Raw genomic sequence first — 24,746 nt, forward strand, 5'->3', positions numbered from 1 at the left:
GTATACGCTGTTAAGTAATAGCGTTGCATTAAAAGCGAATTCGGCAGCGAGTCTTTAATGCTGCAAATAAGTTACGTATACGCCATGCCGCACAGATTTATGTGCTTCGTGAACGTTTTTCCGCGCTGTCATGCATTAAGTGCGATTTTCTTTTTGTATCTTCTTTCCGTGTACAAAACAACAAGTTGATAAATGTGTGTGTGTGGTGAAAACGAAGCTATCATTTTTCTACAGCTAATTTCACGGCATTCAGCTGCAATTTTATAGATATTGTAGACATTCCTGAAAAGATACCTGGTTGCTTGTTTTTTCTGCCTCGCTTTGCTGCTAGCAGCACATTAAAAAGTCATAAATTCAGATTTAGCAACAATAAAACTAACAGTGCCACAGAATACACAGTTACACTATTACATTGCTGGCATTCTATTCGCAAAGCGGACGGAGGAAAGAAATGCCAAGAATTGATGGCTTTAAAGGACAAGGGAAATAAGCAACTGCAAAATAAATTTGTTGTAATTTCGAAGTTAGCTTTATAGAAAATATATTAACATTCTTCTCGAATATGTATTCTTAACATTTATATACTACAGTGATCAAATTGAAGGGTGAATTTTATCCATTTCATCTCATTCAAGAAGTATAAATTAAAGTTTCACAACAAGTACGATTTGTTCTCTCTGCTTTAAAATAGCCTTCAATTTCGGCGAACATCTCTTCATTCGAAGAAATTTTTTTCCCAGCGAATATTCTTTTGAGATCGGAGAACAGGAAATAGTCGGTGAGGGTCAGAACTGGAGAATAGTGTGGAGGCGGAAGCAAAACCATTTCCATTTCAGGACTTCTCGCCATCGTTTTCATTGCCTTGGTGTAACAGCACTTCCTTTTTCCTTAAATATGGCCCTTTTTCGGCGATTTCAACCGTCAAACGGTCCAATAACGCTATGTAGTAGTTACTGTAGATGGCCTATCCCTTTTCAACGTAGTCAATAAAAATTCTTCCATGCGCATGCCGAAGTGCAGTTGCCATAACCTTGTCAGCCGACTTTTGCATTTTCCACGCTTTGGAGCGGATTCATCGTGTGCAGTCCATTTGGATGACGGTCGACGGGATTTCGGTACAAAATAGTGGAACAATGTTCTATAATTTGTCACATATCGACTCAAAAGCTCTGATTTATTATGCTGCAACATCTCCAAGCACAGCTCCAAAAAAATGGATAAAAACGTCCTTATTTTTGTTCAAAAGTGAACACGCGCGGCAAACACTTTGCACAGAGCTTTCTCATGCCCACATATTCATGGGTGATAATGAGGTTCACATTCCGTTGATATCTTCAGAGGGGCTGCCATCTCGAACACGAATTTTTTGAAATTTTCGTCGGTAGCAAACTCCTTTGGTCGTCCACTGCGTTCACCGTCTTCGGTGCTCATTTCACCACGGCTAAGTTTGGCATAATAATCCTTGATGGTTGATTTTCCTGTGACAGAATCCGAAAACTAGTCGTCAAGCCAAGGTTTTGCTTCAACTGAATTTTTTCTCTTCAAAAAGCAATCTTTTTTCAACACGCGAAGTTCGTTTTTATCCATTTTTTTGTAATAGCAAAAGTTGCTTCACTTAAAATGATATAATGCTCAAACTAATGATCCGACAGCTGACAGTGAAAGATAAGACTAACTAAAAATAGTATAGATTTAATTCTAATATCGCCATCTTTGCGTCTGGCCGTGGACTTTTCAATAGTTCTGTTAATTACATACCCTCGAATCCTCATCTATATTTTTAAATTCCCCATAAACTCCAAGTTAGCACGACAAAAGTTCCATTTGTTACTTATTTACATATCCAAGTTACATACCATTTTCGCTATTTGGCTTAAGAGCAAGTAGATATCTACCCATACATAGATAAGTTTGTACCTAGGAACACCCACGCCACATAGCTGCCATTGCTATTAGAATTGACTGTCCGCAAATGCAGTGACAACTTGTTTACTTCTCTATTTATATTGTCTGCTGTGTATGTATGTATATTTGTTTGTGCATACTTCGGGTAAGTTCGTGTGAGTTTGTGTTGCGGTGACTTTGCTAGGTGTGGCTGCTGACAACGACAGTTACGGTTATGACAGGAAACAGGTGTCAGCTCATAAAATAAACAGTCTATTTGGACAACTGTTTTCTTCAAGGTAAACCGCGATAGCAAAAATGGAGAGAAGCTTTGTTTGTGTGTAGATCAGAACTGTGGCCAAGGTAAAGATATGCAAAATGCTTTAACGATTTAAGCGAATTAAGAATTTAAGAATAGGCATACATACCTAGGGGATTTGAATGTTTAGAGAGAAATGAAAAACAAAACCTATAAATTAGTCAATGATTATTATAATATACAGGTATGTATACGCAGTTGTTATTCAAGATTTAGTTTTGACCCGTAAATTGTAGCAGAAGTTTCCCTATTAGACAATAATAACAAAATCAACATTTACAGACCCCATTCGATTTTATCGATACCTCCGAAGTCTCTTATTTTATCACTTCTCCATGTGTAAAGGGCAATGAGCAACTAAGACAACGCGAACTCTTTTGAAAATAGTTATCATTTTAAATAAATATAAAATTACATTTATTTAAATTTTTTGTATGAATAAGGTGGCAACACTGCTCTTCTATAATGTTTGATTTATATGTTGAAAGTACTAATTTTTTATCAAATAATTTTTCATTATTTTTATTTGGAGTTTAATATCAGCTTATTACATAAATTTAGAAAAGGTGGCAATCCCATTTGCATTTTTTACATTTGGAAAATATTTAAGATTTTTATTTAATATTTAACACACACTCAATTAGAGATTTCCACTTGTTGCAAATTTAATTTTTTTTTCAGATGGCAACCCCACACAACTATATTTTGTTCGAAAGTCTTTATAAGTACTATTTGCTCGTGCTTAAATCAAATAGCAAACCTGTAGGAAAAATGTAATCTTTTGAAAATTTTTGGAATTTAAATTTTTATGTTTGTTTTACAAATCGTGTGGCAACGCAATTCGGTCACACGGTCACATGTTCATAATAATTTAATAGAAGCACATATATCATGACTGAAATACTTTTTTTAAATTTCTGTATTGCATATTTACAAAGGGTGGCAACACCATATTCATTCATATTCATTTCAGGTTTAAAAAATATATTTACAGTTCAATACCTGTTATACTTGTAGTGTGTACTATATGTAATATATTGTAGAGTTCTCTAATTAGTATTTATGTTCTAAAAATTTAATTAGGTGGCAACCCTATATCACAAAATTTCATTAGAACGATTTTTGAAGCACAATTCTAAAGATACATAAATTTCAAAAGATCGTTATAGTTTTAAATGTGGTTTGAATCTTATGTAAGTTCATATGGGACAACACAGTTTTAATTTAATTATTTATATATTTATAATTTACTTCAATATTTACATATTTGGCATTCATAAGCTGTAAATTAATTAAATATTTATTTGCATACACTTAAGTAGCATTGAAATAAACATATATGTACATATATAATCTGCATTTAACTATACACAATTGAATAAACTCTTTCGAGTGAGTGGCATTAGTGCCAAGTAATAATCACTCCTTTTAATTAATCTGCTTATGAACGCACAAGTATCAAAGGACGCACTGAATATGCTGCTGCTGCTGGCAGGCATAAGGTCATAAGGGCGCAACAACTGTTGGGGCAGCATAATGAATGAAGCACTTAATCATCGAGCCACAGCGGATAAGCTTTTTATGTTGCTGCATATGAAATGGCAGTGACACAATGCAAGGCAGAGCGGATAATTAGTTAAAATATTGTGCAAGCAAAACAAGCGCAAAATGAAATGTGTTCAACATGAAATTGACAGCAATTGAATGCCGCTTAAGCTCGTTATTATATGAAAAGTTTACGCATACGCCATGTTGCACAATTAGTTTGTTATCAATATAAAGCGCAACAAAGTTTATTTGATAGATATAACTGTAAATTTGCTTTATGTTCATGACATGCATAAAATAGGTTTAAAATTTTCGATCGCTGTTTACTTTCAGAATGCACAAAAAACAGTTTTTAAAGCCATGAAAGCATGTATTTGCTATAACCGCGAATTATTTTCAGTTGTCTGATGAAAATAAAGTGCAAGAGTGAGCTGGATAAGGGAAATGCAACATTTATGCAACGGCTAACTTGTGAGGTTAGCAATTTATGTGATTACAATCTGTAAAATATTAACTAAGCTAGCCTTGTGGGTTAGAATGTTATTCCTCCTTGATAGGATAAATTGTTTCCTTAGCTGTAGGTATTAGGCGCCAGACAGTGAGGACAGTTTGAGGATGAACGACGTCTCAACAATGGCTTGTTTTATTTATTAACGTTCAGTGAAGTCCAGTCCTTCCGCAATGGAGTGGAGGTCTTCCTCTTCATCTGTTTCCATACCATATCATTGTCGCCGTACAGCTCATCGTTCTATCGAATGCGATATTCGCCGTGGCCAATACGCAAAAGACCATGCAACTCGTCAGATGTTGTCCTCACCCATGCATCTGCACCATATAGTAGGACGGGAATAATGAGTAACTTATAGAGTTTGGTCTATGTTCACCGATAGAGGACTTTACATCTCAATTGCCTACTCAGTCCGAAGTAGCACCTGTTGGCAAGAGTTATTCTGTGTTGGATTCGATGCTGACATTGTTGTTGTTGTTAATACTGGTTCCAAGATAGGCGATATTATCTACGACTTCGATGTTATGACTCTCAACAGTGACGAGGTAGCCATGTCCCGAGTGTAACGGCTGTTTGTTTGACAGGAGATATTTCGTCTTGCCCTCGTTTACTACAGACCTATTTTCTTCGATTCCTTATTCAGCCTAAAGAAAGCAGAATAAACGGCGCGGTTGTTGAGGCCAATGATATCAACATCATCGGCGTATGTCATCAGTTGTACAGTTTAGTTCTGAGCTCGAATTGTTTTCTCCAAGAACAGATTAAATAAGTAAATAAGTCGTATGAAAATAAGTCGCCTTCTCTGAAACCTTGTTGGGTATCGAACGGTTCATAGAGGTCCTTTCCGATCCTGACGGAGCTTTTGGTATTGCTCAACATCAGTTTACACTGCCTTAATAGGTTTGCGGGGATACCAAATTCAGACATTGCAGCGTAATGACAACGCCTTTTCGATTTTGACATCGTGGCGGGCGCAGTTCTCATAGGTTCCAAGCGCTCCGAGTGCTCATTGAAGGCATCTTTGGTCACATCGCCCTTCTCTTCCGTCGAGGCGTGGGCGCAAATTAGCGATATGTTGAAGAGCTTCACTTTGATGCGGATTCATCCACCGTGGTGAATGCCAGGACACGGCGACGGAGTCTCTCTACCACCACAACTCCCACTCCGAATGTGAGATTTTTTGGGTACCCAGGATATACTTAGCCTAAGACCGGAAGTGATGAGCCATATCTAAAAGAATCGTTATTGACCACTCCCAAGTGCATGGCACTCAATGAACTTTCCTCACTTCCTTGAACTTCTACACATGACACCACCTTCGAAAAAAAATATTGCTTTACTGAAAACCACACCTCTAAAAAAAAATAAAGGGAAGTAAAAGTGATAATATATTTCATTTACGAGACATAGCATTCGTGAAAGAAAAAATTAGAAGCAAATTTTGTACTGTAAGATTGATTCTGTAGTAATAAAGGCGATTTGATGTTTGGTGTACTAAAACGCGATCTGAATTTGTAATCTGAAAAAATTCAAGCAAATTATACTCAAATTTGAACCGGACTAACAATTAAAAATCAATTAATATTTACGAAAGTTTGTTCAGTCGATTCGTAAGAGATGTTTTGACCCCCTGCGGTCTCTTATGCCAATACCATAGTTTTCAAGCACTGTTTCCTTAGGTTTTACGATGAAACATCATTATCAGAGGTGAATGGATGGCTCGTATGAGGTTTTGATGACTTCACGACCTTCACTGAATGCTTCGTGCCACTCAAATAGTTATGTTCGTGATAAAATAGACCCCTTAAAGCACTTCTGCAACACTCTCAATGATTCTGTAGCCATGATTCTATTAAAAGCACAAAATTTCAAGCAAACTCGGTGTATAATTGTAAAAATGTTCAGACGAGTCTTTCGCATGGCAAACAACAACTGGCCAACGCACACTAATTGCTATCTGGATTTGCAACTTCACATGAACAGAAAAAAATTAAGCCGAAAAATTTACACACCTTTTAGGCTTTCAAACCAAACTACTCTATCTATCTTGAATACCTTTTACCCAACTCTTTCTTATACATCCGTATCAAATCTGTTGCTTTAAGAACACTTTTCTGGAGAAGTTGAAGAACCCATTAAGAAGTATATAGGTTGCCTTTTGCTATATATTTCGGGATTAAAGAACAAAAACAAATTCTAAGTATGGAAAATCATTTTATTGTTTTTAGAAATATTCTCCATTAAGATTTACAAACTTTTTTATGTGTTTGAACCGATTTTCGAAGCACTTTTGAAAGCCTTATTGAGGTATCCCCAAAACATGCCTTTTGAACACATCAACCGCCTCTTCAGATATCGAAGAAAGTTGAACTCTTAACTTACTTTTTAAATACAGGAATAAAAAGCAGTCACTCAAGTGCCAAGTGAAGACTATGCGGAGGATGACTCATAAAATTGTTGTTTTGAGTGCTCAAAAATGCAGTGGTTTCAGTCGTTGTGTGAGAGCTTGCACTGTTGTGTTGAAGAGTAATTCGTCCTCAACTGTTGGTTTTCCTGAGTTCTTGTGAGACAACTGGCAAACAAATGATTGTACACACCCAGTATATAATATACTGCGTTCTGCTAGTAGTATGGTTGCGACATATGTATCCAGTTATTCCAAAAACCACGCAACCATTTGCTTGGAAGTTTTTCGTGCGCGAACTACTTTTATAGAAATCCATACAGCATCCGGTGTGTTTATCGTGGGTACCTGCTGATGACAGCTTTACCGCACGGCGCTCAAAAGTAAAGCAGGCCAAATAAATGCGTTGATCAGCGCTCAGAAAATGTCAGAACTTTTTCAGTACCAATGGGCAGTGTGGAAACACACTAACCATTTTGGTAAGGCTCGAGCCCCATATAAAACCTCTGCCGTACTTTGGGCTCGGCACCCGGTTGCAATGAAACTCTACACTACTTTTAACCACAACAACTACGTTACTACTCGAGTGGCCAGTCCGCATAAGCAGGTCGGAGTGGTACCAGAATTGAGAAGTTAAGGGCTATGCCTAACATCTGAACCTATTATCTAGAAGACTCTTGCTCCTTAGATATCCTTCCCTCTCCATGTCATCATCATAAATCCAATAATTCCGCGGTGATGACACACTCAAGACTCTTCTTAGTCTGAATGCAACAACCCGCTGTATGACAATCAGGTCAAGAGGCTGTGTACCTAACGAAACCTGCATCGCATTCGTAGAAACCTGCAAACATCATCCAACGCTGCATCGAGAAGAATTTTCGGCAACCCGAGACCATCATTACTATTTCAAAACAAGTAAGGAAGGGCTAAGTTCGGGTGTCACCGAACATTTTATACTCTCGCATGATAAAGTGATAATCGAGATTTCATTATACGTCATTTACATATTTTTCAAATACCGTATTTTTGTAAAGTTTTATTTCGCTATCATCATTGGTTCCTAATGTACTATATATTATACAGAGAAGGCATCAGATGGAATTCAAAATAGCGTTATATTGGAAGAAGGCGTGGTTGTAAACCGATTTCACCCATATTTCGTACATGTCATCAGGGTGTTAAGAAAATATTATATACCGAATTTCATTGAAATCGGTGTAGTAGTTCCTGAGATATGGTTTTTGGTCCCTAAGTGGGCGAGGCCACGCCCATTTTCAATTTAAAAAAAAAGGCTGGGTGCAGCTTCCTTCTGCCACTTCTTCCGTAAAATTTAGTGTTTCTGACGTTTTTTGTTAGTCGGTTAACGCACTTTTAGTGATTTTGAACATAACCTTTGTATGGGAGGTGGGCGTGGTTAATATCCGATTTCTTCCATTTTTGAACTGTATATGGAAATGCCTGAAGAAAACGACTCTGTAGAGTTTGGTTGGCATAGCTATAGTAGTTTCCGAGATACGTACAAAAAACTTGGTAGGGGGCGGGGCCACGCCCACTTTTCCAAAAAAATTACGTCCAAATATGCCCTTACCTAATGCGATCCTTTGTGCCAAATTTCATTTTAATATCTTTATTTATAGCTTAGTTATGACACTTTATAAGTTTTCGGTTTCCGCCATTTTGTGGGCGTGGCAGTGGGCCGATTTTGCCCATCTTCGAACTTAACCTTCTTATGGAGCCAAGAAATACGTGTACCAAGTTTCATCATGATATCTCAATTTTTACTCAAGTTACAGCTTGCACGGACGGAAGGACGGACAGACGGACGGACGGACAGACGGACGGACGGACAGACGGACGGACGGACAGACGGACGGACAGACAGACATCCGGATTTCGACTCTACTCGTCACCCTGATCACTTTGGTATATATAACCCTATATCTGACTCTTTTAGTTTTAGGACTTACAAACAACCGTTATGTGAACAAAACTATAATACTCTCCTTAGCAACATTGTTGCGAGAGTATAAAAAGAAAGCGAAAGTACTTACTCAAATTAACGAAAAATTAAAATGTTTGCACATCATAATTAACATTAAAAAGAACACGCGCAATCATAACCATTACTACTAACAATTACGAACATACACACACACAAATACATGTATACATACTTACATGCAGCCCTGATGGCATTGTCACTTGACAGCGGCGCGAATATGCGCCAACGGCGATTAAATGGATATCTTGCGCTGCCAAAAGCTGCCGCAACCACACCCACACACGCACACACACACATACATAGATCACACTCAAATATACAAATGAAGCACGCGCATACCGCATAACCGCAGCAAGGATATCGCGCGACAGCAACCAGCAGACAACGACCCAAGCAGCAATTAAATTATTTTCCTTTCATTTCCCCTCCTTTGCTATGTAACGGGTTTTGTTTTACTCTCTTTCATATTATTTTAATTTCGATTTTATTGCACATTCTACTCGCAAAAACGAGCGAACTGAATTCGCTGTGCGCATCGTCATGCGCTTATGTGTCTGATGACTTGTTGCTTGTGGCCGAGCTGCATATTAAAAGCTTATCGTGAGCTCTGGTATTGAACCTTGCGTAGGTGTATGTGTTCGTGTTATTGCCATAGGTTAAATGCGTCCTCTGTCATTTCCGGTTTTTGGTTTCTTTCGCCTTTAAAACGTCTGTCAATCGAAGTGTTATGGTTGTAATCGTTTTAATGAAAGTAATTTTTAAGTGCAAACGGTCGGAGAAAGCGGCGGAAACTGAGATTTCTTTAGAATTGAAGTTATTGAAGGCATCTACATATATGTATTTCTTTAGATTCTTTGAGAGCTGTTGGAAGATTCCTTGCTCGGCTAAAACCTTAAAACTTCCTATAAAGTTGGAACTGAATCGCATCAAAGACTTCAAGTTTGTATGAGATTGTCGAGTTTAAGGTTTTTGATAGATAAAATTCACAGCCGTTCCGATGCTTGAAACTATCTTTGATGCAAACGAAGCAATAGGTCTTATCTTAATCCCATTTTCTTGGTTCTTTTCCATGCTTCAAATTCGAATGTAAGCTCGGATATGCGGAACAAACCGAAACTATGTACTATGGTTCTGATTTTATCGCTTTTGTTTTACATTTACTCAAGTGGCCTCCACCGAAATACATATAACTAAATGTATTAGCATCTGAACTAAAGATGGTTTTTAGTGACGAATACAATTCTATACGGGTTAAAGGAGTTCAATACTGGAAAAATAAATAAATCGCCACAATTGTGAATCTATATCGAAAATTTTTTTTAATTATTCGAAATCAAACTCGGACTAAGAATGTTATAGAAATCTTTGGAAGCCACTACAACTTTGCTCTTGGAAAGTTCCTGGATATTCCTGGAACATTCAAAAACGATTCTACGTTATCTATTATATTTTCTGTTTTTCTTTTTCTATTTTTGTACAGAATTAAGTCAATAGGTGTTGATGCTGAAATGCAAAGGTGTGTCAAAAGCCCTTTGACCTCTACAAGGATAAAAGAAGAATAGAACGTAGGAGAATGACTAAAGAAGACTTTGGAGCCACTTTGCAGGGCGGAGATCAATCTTCGCTCTTATCGACATTAGGAGGCATAGTCTGCAAGGTAGTACGCTGATGAAATCGCCTTATTGATAACGTGAAGATGTCTACACACCATTAGCAAAATTACAAAACTGTATAGAAGTGTGCATGTTGAATGCAGAGAAAATTTGTTTTCACAAAAAAGTAAAAAGTGCCTCCATGGAAGCTCCATTCGGTAAATAGGACAGACCTCCCGCTGCAGTACTGTAGTCACATGTTCGGCACAGGGGCTTTCTCCTTTTCTCTGGTGATCCTCTATTGGAAATGGTTCAGCCCATTGACTTTTCCATAACGGAAGCTCTAGGAACCATCCAAGCGCCGATTCTTGAGTTAGTGTTAAAACTGCTAGTTATAGATTTCATCATTGAAAACTGCACGCAAAATCGACGGGACAACTACTAACAGCAGGAGAACTTACATACACTTATCATAAAGCTTTCGGGCATCGGTCGCCACTGGTTAATGGCAGTCACCGACTATATAATCCCAATTTTAAGCTGTGAAGGAAGATTCAGAGTAAACTTAGAAAGAGATAGTAGCCAATCACTACACATTATACATTTATACAGTTTTCCCGAAAATGGAGTTCATGTCGAGAAAAACTGCCCGGAGTTACCCATATGACTGCCATTTAAACTGCCGGACCAGTGCAGTTTATCTTAAGGAGAGTTTTTTTTCTAATACAATTTTTTATGAACATTTTTCACAAGGGTTGCCAACTTTATAAATATTTATTTAAAAAAAATTGATAAAATAACGGAAAGATTGTAAAGTGATTATCAAAATGAAGGGATTTAAAAAAGTGTACATTAAAAAATATTCAAAGAGTTGCCAACTGTTTAAAAAAATAAGTGAAAGTGATAAAATAAATAAAATATTACAATGTGAATATAAAAATACAGAAATTTTAGACTATTTGGTGCTTTGATATTACATTAAAAATAGGGTTGCCAAATATTGAAAAATATTAAATAAAAGATATTGGCAAACTAAATGGAAGATTAGCATGTGAATATTAAAATAAAGAGCTTTTTAAATATTTCGCCTCTTAAAGTATTAATAATAATAGGGTTGCCAACAGATCATAATTATTTATTTAAATAAATTGATGAAACACTAACATACATTCTTATGATGTAAGGATTCAACTCCAGCGGTTTCCAGAAAATCAGATATCGCACACATAATATTAAGAGGGTTGCCAACTGTTTATTAATAAAAAAATATCTAATATATATTTATCTAAAAGAAATTTGTGGGATCATCGATCTAAATGGAACAAGTACAAATTTCTGTCGGAATATGTTTAAGAGAGTTACCACTCATTTGAAAAAATTGCAAAATTTAAAAAACGATCAGCAGTTAATTTTAATATTGACAACACTTTTGTTTTTAAAAGAATTAAAAAAAAAATTAAAGAATTAATTAAAAACAAATTTAAAAAAATTACAAAAAAAAAGTTGAAGAATAAATAAAAAAAAAATATTTTTAAAAAATTCAAAAATTAAAAAGAAAAATAAAAAAATCACTAACCGAAGTTTAGGTATAAAGTATTGAATTAATGTATCAAAGAGCTAAGCATACTTTCCATATAAATTGTTTGAAAGTTGGAATTCCTAACAATTTTTGTGCAAGCTTTGTGCCATAATAAGCACTTTGTAATAAAATAAAGTTAATTAGTTGCTATTTGGAAATAAAAATGAAAAGCTTTACTACAAAATTATGAGCATATTGAAATGAATTTCTAAAAAGCTATTCTGCTGCTGCATGAATGGTAAATATTTGTAAAGCGACATGTTTATATTAAACGAAAATTTCATTTAGTTTGCTTTGGCAGACTTTTCAGCTTTGTGTGGCAACCGCATATGCGCCACCTGAGTGGCTTTAATGAACTGCACACAAATGCGCACGTGTGCATAAGTATGTATGCACTCATATGAATATGCAAGTTCCAAGCTAGCGCAACATATACTTACATACTTTTTTGTATCTAAAAGTCGGTTTTTGCTTCTATCACCAGCATAGAATTGCTAGAGCACTCATACGCCGTGGCACACATGCCTCAATGGCGAACTGTGCGGTGTAAAAGAGCGCTTGAGTTTGTAAACAACTTTTTTATTTATCTGTCTGTATGTGATTGCATGTGTTTTTTGCTTTCGCTTTCACTTTCTCTACTTTTCACCACACACTGGCTGCGTGTATGCGTGTAAGCGCGTGTGTGTATGACCGGGAGCTCTTTGAGGTATGTTTTGTTTCTATTCATTACTGTTCACTGAGCTGTACTAAACTAATTATAGCGTTGCCGCATGCATTCGTTATATTTATAACTACATACAACTATTTACATGTGTGTGTGTTATTACCACGTGCATGCTGCATTTGGCATGTTGCATGTTGCATGCATATAAACTTGCCACTGCCGCACTCATCTTTGCGCTTGTCTCCTGTTTATTGCTGCTACATATATGCTGCCAACTAAGTAGTTGCTTATGTATATGCTTAAGTGTATATGTGTGTTTGTGTGCTTCCTATGTGCACATGACTTCTTTATATATATTTATTTGCACAAGATTCTATGCCATTGCATAGCTGCAGGCGTCTGTTGGAGGTTACCAGAGGGTTTTGGTGAGTGCGGTTTGGAGCGCAGCGTGCACTCAACTGTCAAACTGTGTAAATATGAGGTGCGGTGTATGAGTGCAGTTATATACACAGCTATATATATATGTATTGCATTATGACATATTTATTTATTTCATACATTTCATACAAATGAGAATTTTACGACCGCAATTATGGTATAAAGAAAAATTTTATATTTAAAGGTATCTAATATTCTGGATTCCTTTGAAAATTCAGTGATATTCGCATACGTATGTACAAATATGAAAATGTTCATAAATATTTTATTGAAAATCATCGTGTTGGCATCAGAGAGAAAGCAAAGTATCTCAAGATCTCCTATGCATTGACTCAACACCTTTTGTTTAGTGTTTTGGGTATGAAGTGTGTCGTGCTAGACTCATACCAAAATATCTGATTATAATAATGACTTTAAGTAGAGGTTGCAAAGAATTGCTTTACAACTTAACCCAGGATCGTACATTCGCCAATCGCATTTTTTCTGATAACAAGAACAATGATATGTCGAATTTTTCGAATTTATGAATATGACTGCGAAACTATCAAATATGTGGCAAATGCCAATCCAATATGAGCCAAAACTAGTAACAGGTATGTGCAAAATTGCAATAAGACTTGATATGCTTGTACTAGTCTATTTTGAAGAATAACAGCAATAAGGATTTATGTTAAAATACTTTTATTTTTTTTTTTGTCCGGGTCATATTTGATCAAATGGTTTATAAATTTTTGAACCAAATCAAATGAGAGTTCCAACAAAAGGTTACAAATTGCAAAAATATTAAATAGAGTTGCCACGGACGACTGATATGAATATCGATAAATTCTAACTGTAGACTATAATTTTATTTTTGATACATATTTCTACATTTATTTATTTTATTTAATTTACAGCATAATATCAATACCGTGTTTGCTCGTTTTAGTAAATATTTCTATTAGTTCTGCTGGTTCCACAGCAATGTCGTAGTTTATGTTGAAGAGTGCTAAGCCCTTCAATATTTTCTTTGTTTCCTAGCAAGATTTTCACAAAAATACGCTTATATCTTTTTTTTTCTAAATTTAGGTTAAACTTTATTACCAAAGACTCAAATCTTTCAAGATCTTTATCGGAAAACCGCGTTTTTAAATCTTGCATGACCGTGTCTTTACAGCTTTGATATGAGTGATTGTTTCGATGACTCTAAAGACTACATTTTCTGGATTTTTTCACTTCACTGTCTAATTTTGCAGTCATCTGTGCAGCATTTGAAAAAATTTCATTAAAGTGATGATCAGCATGCATTCAACGTATGTTCAGTATTGCAACCAATGTCGTTATGACGTTTGATGCTTTCGAAAGGTCGATTGATTCGTTCTGCAGACTCACACTAAGTGGCTGCGTCAGTGACAAAACATCACTGAGGCAGAAAATTCCAACAATAAACTCGAAGTTGCACAGTATGTTGACCAAATTCGATGCTTTTATTGCAGCCGCGCTATTCTTCCATTCTTATTTTTGTCACTGCTTGAACGATTTCTGGAAGGGCGACTGTGAATTCAAGAACGGCATCATGTCTTTGCATCCACCTTGTCTTACAAAGTTCCACAACTTTTTTGCCTAAGGATTAAGCTAAAGCAGTGTTACGTTTCGGTCTTGAAACTTGGTAAAACGTTATAACCTCTCTGAATATTTCACATATAGTATTTTTGTAATGAAAGCAATTTGTACGGATTTTGGAATGCTGCTGTTCAATCTCAGTGTTTGTAGCTTCTTTGTGCATTTCCCTCACAGCTTTTGGGCGTGATCCACCGCAGATCCGCCCCTGCATCAAAGTGATCTACATAGGCCTTAAACGCCTTAAGGGAATTGGTTGCATAGTAAAATGATTTTTGAGCATTACTTAAATGTTTTTTACAGATTTTATGATAAATATTATATAATACATATTCAGAATAAAATTTTAACTCTCCAATTTTTCGCTGGGTTTCGATTAGGTTAGGTTAGATGGCTGATCAAAGTTCACACGCTATGTATAGTTCTTTGTGAAACTACAGAAAAAGAAGAACTCCTGTGTTCGAATTTATTAGCAAAACGCTTAGGTGCCAATACAAATTTGCACAGCTGGGTTTAGAATAGTTCAATTATTTTTCTTGACAAAAATCGATCTAAAAAATTTTAATTTAAAACATCCATTTTGGAAAGATTACAAATTGTGAAAATAGAATATTTCTTTATAAAATTTTAACCCTCTAGTGGCTTGTGAAATTATTGTAAAATTAATTTTCAAAAAAGTGGAAATGTTTCGAAAGAATGGATGACAGATAATTCTCTGAAAAATTTCAACCCTCCAAGGTAATTTAAAATTTGACTTCATGAGACTTTTCCAGAAAAACATTATTTTTAAATGTTTAATTTAATAAGTTTACACTTTTCTCGAGACCCATAATAGCTAAATTTACGTATGGTAATAAGTCTATAAGAAAGCTTTTTATTCAAACCAAAATGAAATTATCGCAATAGAAGCTTAATAGTATAATTTCGGTTTTTTCTTCACAAAATGACTTGTTTTTTATTTGTGACAAAAAATAAAAAAATGATATTACAAAAAAAATAAATTAAAAAGGAAAAAATTTTAATTAAAAAAATTAATTTGAAAAAATTTTCAAGTAAATAAAAATTATTTAAAATTTCTTAAATTTGACAAAAAAAAATTAACTTAAAAACAACTTAAAATAAAAAAAAAATAATTTGAAAAAATTAAATTAAAAAAATTTATTTGAAGTTAAAAAATATTTTAATTTGAAAAAAAAATTAATTTAAAAAAATTTTATTTCAAAAAAGTTTAAATTAAATTTAATTTGAAAAAAAAAATTTGTAGAAAATGTGTTTTTAAGAGTTGTTTTTTAAGTATATATACATATGTATGTATTAAGACACCAGCGGTCTTCTAAATGCAATTTTTCAAAAATTCCAGACAATAAGTTCCAAATGCGCACCTTTGCTGAAGATCTGATGGCAATAAAGATTAAAATTATTCATACGAAAATTGAACAAGATATTTGAGTGTAAAAGTACCCAGTTAGTACGTAATAAGTTTTCAAAGCAATAAAGTTAACCTTCAAAATAAGTTTCGTGCAACTAAAAAGAAATATGGCAGCCAACGCTTTTGAAAGCGACCAATTTAAAGCGTCTGCAAAGTTACAACTGTTCGCCCTCTCAATTATGTCGACGTCAGGAAAATATTTTATTGTTCGCCGCACAAAGAAATTCTAGCTAAAGTTAATGTACAACAAATTGGAATGCAGCAAGTTTTAAATTACTCATTACAACCGCTTTTCGTACTTTTAATTTTCGTACCGCATTATTTTCGCCTGGCAAAGCCCGCGTGAAGGAGCAAAACGCCATGAGCGCGCTTAGCAGTACAAATAGTGAGCATTAAACTATATATATATAAGCATTATATGCACTCACACCTATATAACTGAAAATATAGAGCACGAACCGCCCATAAAACCCCGGCCCTCGAGCTGCTTGCCGCTCGTGCATTGCGGAGCTTTAACCGTTGCCTGCAAGCGCCACAAACTTTTGCCCACAACTGCTCAGAAATGGAATGGCAATAATATGGCAACAGTAACAATAACACTGCGAGCGAAAAAAGTTATTTAACAGTATTGCGAAAAAGTATGTTGCAAATGCTTGGCGGAGAGGCACACAGTTGGGCATCGAACCCACCCAAATTTTTAGGCGTCATTTTTACAACGCATTTCATTGTGCCACTAACCAACTGCAGCGTCGAATAGTTTGCACAAGAAAACTTGTTGATAACTTTTGTGTGCGCGCTTTTTTGCGGTTGCCCGAAGTTGGAATGCACGTTGTTGCTATTGTTGTTGTTGAGCATGGCAAAAAATGCCAAATTGCATTAAGCATAATTTTCATCGCAGCTGTTTCTTTCATGTTTTTGGCTGTTTGCCATTTTACTACATTTATTAGTGTTCGTTGTTGTTATTGTTTTTGTTGTTCGTTGGCTGGCAAGTCGTAAAAGATGGCAATTTGAATGGTTTAAATACTTGTAAAACTTAACCATTTCAATTTGAGTTATTTAAGTAGAAATTTTGAAAAATAACTTTTCGAAAGCAACGAAATTTTGTGACGCAACGAAATTTCGTCACACTATCAATATACAGTGCGCCACATAATAAAAGATTTTTTTTATTCTCAAAAATATATGCATATACATACATATGTGCTGGCTAAAAGTGCGTGACGTTGCCACCTAATTAAAAATTTGAAATAAAAATAAATTTCGTCACACTATAAATAAACGCCACATAGTCAAAAATGATGAAAAGGTTTGAATAATTTTTTTAATTCTAAAAATTTTTTGAGTTGACTAAAAGTATGTGAAGTTGCCACCTTATTAAAAATTAAAATAAAAATTAATTAAAACAGTGAAATGTGTGTGAATATAAAAATGTAACGTTTGCAGCATATTTTCAGTTGAGAATTTCGTTTGAAGAGAGTTGCCATCTGTTCAAAATTTTTATACAATAAACTTTTTAAGGGCGTAATTAAATAGATATATTAAATTTAGAAAGAATTTAACTAAGGTTTGCACTGCATCCGAAGTTCTCTTTTGCTCTCCCCAATAACACACGTGCTCATTAAGACTCAGCACTAAGAAAAATTCAAGGAACTTGATGATCGCCTTTTCGTATATATGCATTCAAGAGCCTTAAAAGTGCGCCTGCAAATTGCTGTGCTCAGTTTAGTTGGGTGCTTCTTGAATATGCAAGGCCCTGTGTTGAAGACGACAAGTATTTGTCGCCTTGTTAGATTGCAACCACCTATTAGTAGCTTTGCAATGCCTGTTGATTGCTGCCGATAAGTTTTTCTGGCACTCTTTCCACTTTGCTCATCAGTCAATTTATTGCTGGCTTCGCCTTTAGTACCCATCTCCCAGATGACGTACTACATACTATATGCTTACCAATACTAAATAGGCAGCTCAGCCATTCTGAGATCGCTTTCAGTGCCGTATGACTGTCGTTAACTATGGCAATTTATTGATTGTTCTACAGACTAACTTACAGTCTAACTCCTCTGCTTGAAATATGCTCGGAAAATATCCTATGGGTGTCGAAACTTAGTGCACGGTTCTGTGACGGCTGTACCAATATCTTACGAGTCGTCAGTTTACCACTGAATAGTGTTATCCTTTAATACTTAGTTTACACTTCTTTGCGAAGTTCACTATTTTGGTAACGTCGTCCCTTGGAAAATGAGTCTATGGTACCTGTTCGTCGGAGGCTTCCATTTGTTGAGCCGAGAATCCTTCTAAGATATCCGTCTGTCGTCGTGAGTAGAATGGTATACTTTTCTGTTTAACGGATTACTATATGAAACGGTTTGAGTTCCAATTTGACCCCTATTGTTGCGGTTGTGCACAAGTCTTTGCAGCTCCGATGACTGAAGTCCTACCGAAATCTACGACTCTTTCGATGCCCAGACCATCGCATCTGATGCGGCTTGGCTTACAGCCCCAAGATTTACGAAGCATTTGCATACCATGAGCGCTTTTGTGGCTTTAGACAGTGTTCGTTTCACAACCCTATTCCAACGTAGAGTTCTTATCTCACATTTTGGAAAGGATAAAAGTAGAGAATTACATTAACCACTAATGATAGATACTTTGTTCCGATTCAACTTTTGTTAAAGGGCGTAGATTTAAAACGGATTGCTCTGGCTCATATCTTACAAAGTAGTGACCCAAGGAGGATTCAAGGCTTGTATTTATTCTGAATATTTTAATATTTTACCACTCTGTATGTAGTAGTAGGCTCTACATAATCAGAACACACTGGGCATTTTGTCTCGCCGAGGATTATGGAATGTACTCCTTGAACTCTCCGAGGGAATATATTATACCTCTACACCAACTTTTTCCCGATAGTATTTTATCTTCTTTTATTCATCGCCCTTTAAACTGCAAAGGTAGTTCGGCCAACTTTGCCTTGAATTCGCTGTATCAGGCTCTTACACACTTTCATCTAAATATGGTGACCAAGCGGTCAAACAGAAATTGATTAGTCATTATTTTAAAACTGTGTATAAGTCAATAATGTAATAGGGGATCGTTGTCTGGACGAGAGCATTTGGATAAACACACAATATTCTTACTCAATATTTTACTTCTAGCATCTGTAGACATAACTGGCAGATACTTTGAGGCGAAGGCTGCTTTAGACTTAGGGAAGCTACCGAACCTTCTCCTGCTAGTTTCTTTTCTGCTCACACACTTTTGAGGGAATTGTGGACGGGGCAGAGCCGTTGAAGAAGAGGTGCAGTGAAGTTTTATACGGATCCATCGAAGTTTAGTGTCCTGTTTGGAGCTATCAACTCTAGCTTCAATCAATCAGACCACTTCACGCGGAAGAGGCTGCCATGATGGTAACATTAGATGTGTTACTTTGAAGGGCAGGAAATCAAGGAGAACACGGCCTCATTAGTGATAGCATTTTAACTTTTTCCGTATTGGACATTTTAGGGTGTTCGATCACACCAGAGCTGTCGCAAATTGGATATTTCTTTATCTTACCGTATACTTAACTCAGCTAGCATCATTCAAGCGGAAGTACTGAGCATAGAGAAGGTCTGTAAAGCTCTATTTTCCAACAACGGGAGGATACAAAAGGCGGCCATTTACACAGAGAGCCAGGTTTCCTTGGATTGTTGTCGCCAAAGTTCAACTCCAAAATAGTAAACAAAGCAAGGACGGCTTTAAGCTCACTGACAGGTAAACTCTACTTATCCATAGCTTGTGTTTCCGGTCATAGAAACATTTTTGGCAACAAAAAGCAGACAAGGTGGCTAAGTAAGAATACGCTGTAGACGATTCCGAGGCAAAGACAATACTGTGTCCGTGAGAAGCGATTAAGAGGGAGCTGAATAACGAAATGCTATGCCAAACTATGAAAGCAAAAACCATGGGCTTATTAAATAGGTCCAGGAAAAGTTTATACAAACTTACAGCTAGCAATTTGGAGAACATGCGTTAAAGAGGGAATGTCCACACAAATTACGGCACGTAGCTGCAAACTAGAAGGAAGCTAGAAAACGGTTCTTTAACTCCTCTCAGCTTTATCACAAATCATGCAGCGGAGTTGTGGAATTCATCTGATACCAAACTTTGAATGTATACCTACAAAAAAGGAGATAAGTAGTTTCATTGAGGGTACCAAATAGCTCGAACATCACAGCGGAACGTGATATCAAGATATCTTAGTATATCATTTAAGAATATATCAAAAAGGCGCTATCAGCTCTAATCACCTATCCATATAGCCATCTCCCTCGTATGTCAGACTTTTCATTTAACTTTTCATAAATTTTCAAAAGTGAACAGAATGCAATTAAAATCACTCTTAACCTTGACATTAAGAACATACTGGGCGTCAGCTCATTAAAAATCGAGGTCAATGGCTTTAGAATGTTTTGAGCAGAGTCTTCACTTAGATAATGGGGGAAAAAAGAAAACCTGCTTGTACAAGATATATGTATATAAAATATTTTATTGCCGCGCGGGTGTGTGGTGCTCTCCAATGACGTCCACTTGCAGCTAAGCTCATTACTTATTTAAGCCGTGGCAGACGACTCAACAGCCACAAGATTGGATTTGTCCTTGAATTTGGAGATTCTTCCGCTGTGGTAGACGTGCGGTAAGCGCCTTAAGAAAACGAAAACATCTGCACACACTGACACACTACAAATACCTGAGGCAGTTAATTTTTGCCGTTATTTTATCAGAAAGTTACAAGGTTAACGGTAATATACGCGACGCTTAAGGGTATTCGTATGTTGGCTTGGGTACACGCATATTTTTGGTTTATTTCGCTGTTCGTAAATATGAAAATCGGTGCACGAAAGTTTTTTATTGCATGTGTGTACGTATTTACGGGACTTAAGCAAATAAAAAATTAATTAACATTCGGCGAAAGGTGGTATTTACACACGAAGTTACGCCTCGAGAAACTTGCTTGCAACGGAAAGTCATTCGACTGTGTGTAGGGAGTTGGTATGGCAATTGGTAATACTGTTAATCCTACCAAATTAATTTTCTGCCTAAAAGTTATAATGAATATGGGTTTTAGTGGCGAAAAGTTAAAAGAGTGCTTCCGTTTCAGAGTTTGTTTAACTGCTCATAGTACGAAATTGATCAGAGGGCTGAGATTGTTCTGCTTCGAACTTTTTTATACCTTGAAGAGATCCCACAAAATATATATGTATATAAATGATCAGGATGATGATCTGAGCCGATTTGGCACTGTTCGTCTGTCAAGGCAATAATGCAATGCTCGAAGAAATTGTTCGTATCGAGTACCTATAGCATATAGCTGTCATACAAATTTACCGAAGAAAGCTCTTAGGAATCTTTAGTATTTGTAAAGAGCTTCATAGCTTCGGTATAACTCATGTTAACCTGTTTTGCTTGTTTTGGAACTCATTTTAGGATACTTGAAAGTTCACAGCGCTAAGTAGCCTTCGATCTAATTGTATTTGTGGGTTCATTGTTAATAGTCATTGTTGTTGTTGCTTTAGTCAAAGATTTTGCTTCATTAATGCTGAGATATCCTGATTTTTTCGCCACATTAGATTTTTAAAATAGTCGGTTATTCGAGATGTCGATGAGTAGAGTCATTGAGGTAGTATATTTTTGTGGATCATCTATTTCTGTCAGTCCACACTAAAATGAACAGTGAAAGGCAAATGAGTGTCAGCGAACCACATAGGATTTGTATCGAGGAAAGATCTACTCAGAGAGGGTGGTAGAAAAGCAAGATGAATTCTGTGCGGGAGCGAAACCGGTATAATTGGAATGACAATATACCAATAGCCATAATGAATAGCGTTTTAATGGACCCTTGTTCCGACCAACCTAAAAGTTTTTCGATAAAAGTCATGTAAGAGCACTGAAACCATATATTCAGTACTTAGGGGCTTAAACAGTTTTGGTACGATTTATGCAAATTTTAGTCATAAGGTCGCACGTCTCAAATGCACCATTCGTGCAGAGTTTTAGAGTAATGTCACGATTCTCGAGCTTTTAACACTACCGTTATATGAGGAGTGAGCGGTATTATGATCTGGTTTCACCCATTTTCGCACTGTCGGTCGGAGTTCTTATAATATTTGTGCTAAGCGAATTTGGTTCTCGTAGCTTTAGTGGTTTAGGAGATATGTACATTAATCTTATTAGAAGACGGGGACACGCCCACTTTTTCAAAATTTGTCAGATGCCACTTGCCACTGCGGTTTCTTGTGACAAGTTAAAGTTCTATAACTCAATTTAGTGCTTAGTTTTGACACGTTATAGGTGTTTGGCGTAATGGCGGTTTGTGGGCGTGACAGTGGCCCGATTACGCCCATCTTTGAAATCATTTTTTTGCCATCTAACGCGTTTACCTAGTTTCATGAAGATATCTAATTTTTTACTCAAGTTACAGCTTTCACAGACGGAGGGATGCACGGAAAGACAGACCGGGTTTTCAACTACAAGTCTTGTATATCTTTCTCGATTAGTTTTAGCTGATACATACAACCGTTAGATGAGCAAGGTGTTGCAAGAGGTTAAAGATACGAGTTATTGAGGTTAGCTAGATTTCAGTAAATAAATATCACGGTGAAGGATAAACCTGGAGTAAACAAAATATTCCCAAGAAACCCACATTGTTTTATTTTCATCGCTGGAAAGGTGAGAACTTGCGCTGTCGGGCAATTATCTAAATCCAACCGGCTAATTTTGAGTTCTTTTTTTAACTTTCTTTTCCTTTTTAAAAGTATTATAGCCTCACACACATTTTGCACTGTTACTCATACTGCGATTTTTGGCTTTGCTTTGCATTTCAAAAACAATTTCACACTTCACCATAAACAAAACACAAATCGTTAAATTTTAACTTCAAATTCAATCACTTGTTGTTTACTCACGCGCTTTCTGTCCGTCCGCACAAAAAACACTTAACCTCCAAACGCTGTGAATATCACCAAGCGACTGAACTGCAATAATTGAGCCACATGCGAGCATATTGCCACAGGCCACTGAGTACTGTTGCCTTAACTTGCGCTCTAATTGTAGTGAGCGAGAGCGATATTTTGTTGGAGCGATGTAAACAAAACATGCGCAATGTGGACTTGTGTCGGGTTTAATAAAAGTTATGTTGGAATGTGAGGAAAATGTGAGGGAGCATAAAGGGTGTTTCACATTGAGTACACTACAAATAAAAATTTACATTCGCCAACTATAATCAAGGTTTTCAGAAAGTATAATAACAGTGTCGTCTCCCAACAAATTTTACGCAAGCTGGTTGGTTTTAGAGTATATCGTCACCTAAAATGCAAAACAACGTATCTTCACATAAAAATTTAAAATCATAATAACCAATATATAAGCATTTTATAACCCAAACTCAAATTGTTTCAGTTAGAGTATATGGTAACTAATATATAAGCATCTTATAACCCAAACTCAAATAATCAAAATATAACCAGTGTGTAACCAAGATTCAAGTTTTGTTTCAATATGAGTGGTTTTTATTATAACTTTTTTCCCTCTCCTGTAAACTTATGACAATGTTACTTTATTTTGCATATTAGATGACGATATGTTAAATTCTAAGCCGTATTAGTTAGAGATTATTTATATTATTACTTTCAAAAATATGGAATCCTTCTAACTACAGAGTTCATTTCTCACTTTCCAGAAGCACTTTGTAGGAATATAATTGCTAAGGATGCTCAAATTCTTCGGCTTTAATGCGAAATGTTTGTTTCCTTAATGAATATTTCCTGTTAAATCTGAAATGCTTTTCTTCTGAAGACTTTAGTGCTAAGATATAAGATTAATTCATCTTGAGAAGGAATTATCTCAAGACCAATTTAAGTTCAATTTTGATTTTAATTATGGAAATGACTCTAAGGTCAGTTTGGCTACCATAACGAGCTTTACAGCTTCCCTCATTTAAGCCTTGACAATCGTCGTTTGATTTTATCACGAGTGGTCTTCAATCATTAAGTGGGTTATTAATTTATTTAACGACAATGACGTAAAACGTATTTCATTTTAAGCTATCATATGCATTTTAGCTTTCCTTAGCAATATGTAGTAAGTATGAGCATGACCGAAATTCAAGAAAACTTTGTGGATCTCAACTCTCACACTTTTATTGTTTCGAGGTGGATGTACATAGATCAATAAACCAAGTAAAGCAGTTAGCTTCACACGCCACGGCTACAAAAATTTTAAAAACCTAGGTAAGGTTTACTGGCTGGCTGTTACGCCATACCTGCAGCTACAAGCCCTGTAATGTCCTGTAAGGTCGTAATTTCGGATGAAGGTTATTTATTAATATGAACTGAAGTTTGTATCACGTCCATTTCATCTCCTTCAAAGTAATCCCCTCACTCTGCAATACACTTATGCCAACGACTTTTCCAGTTATCATATTACTTAGAAAAATCCCTCGTCCTGATGGCCATCATATCCTTCTTCGATTTAGCTATTATATCCTCAATTGAGTGAAAACGGTGTCCTCGGAATGGTCATGTGCATTTGCTGAATAACCAGAAGTTACACGAAGTGTTATGTGGCGAAATGATCTCGAATAACCAATGCAGTATGAGATGCTGCATTATCGCACTTCTTTCTTCAAAATATTCAGACATATTAAAAACCGAAGAAAATACTTTTGGAGCCTCACTAAACGACGCGTGATGAATATTTTGACCTGAAATTGAGCAAAGATGTCACTAACTGTACTATCAACT

The 24,746-nt window shown here is 36.0% G+C and overlaps 1 protein-coding gene across 4 annotated transcripts in view; it reads right to left on the bottom strand.

Moving 5' to 3' along the window:
* The window catches only part of LOC120773733, an 87,931-nt gene that overhangs the window by 12,883 nt on the left and 50,302 nt on the right, over positions 1–24,746 (bottom strand). Inside the window, exon 1 of one of the 4 annotated variants that reach the window (XM_040102816.1) lies at positions 22,911–22,961. The exons of the other annotated variants lie outside the window; for them this stretch is intronic. The gene's annotated coding sequence lies outside the window, so the exon portion shown is untranslated. Of the gene's footprint in view, positions 1–22,910; positions 22,962–24,746 lie in introns of those variants that run through there. 4 annotated transcript variants of the gene reach the window in all.

Source organism: Bactrocera tryoni, chromosome 1 (assembly GCF_016617805.1).
Source record: "Bactrocera tryoni isolate S06 chromosome 1, CSIRO_BtryS06_freeze2, whole genome shotgun sequence".
NCBI lineage: Eukaryota > Metazoa > Arthropoda > Insecta > Diptera > Tephritidae > Bactrocera > Bactrocera tryoni.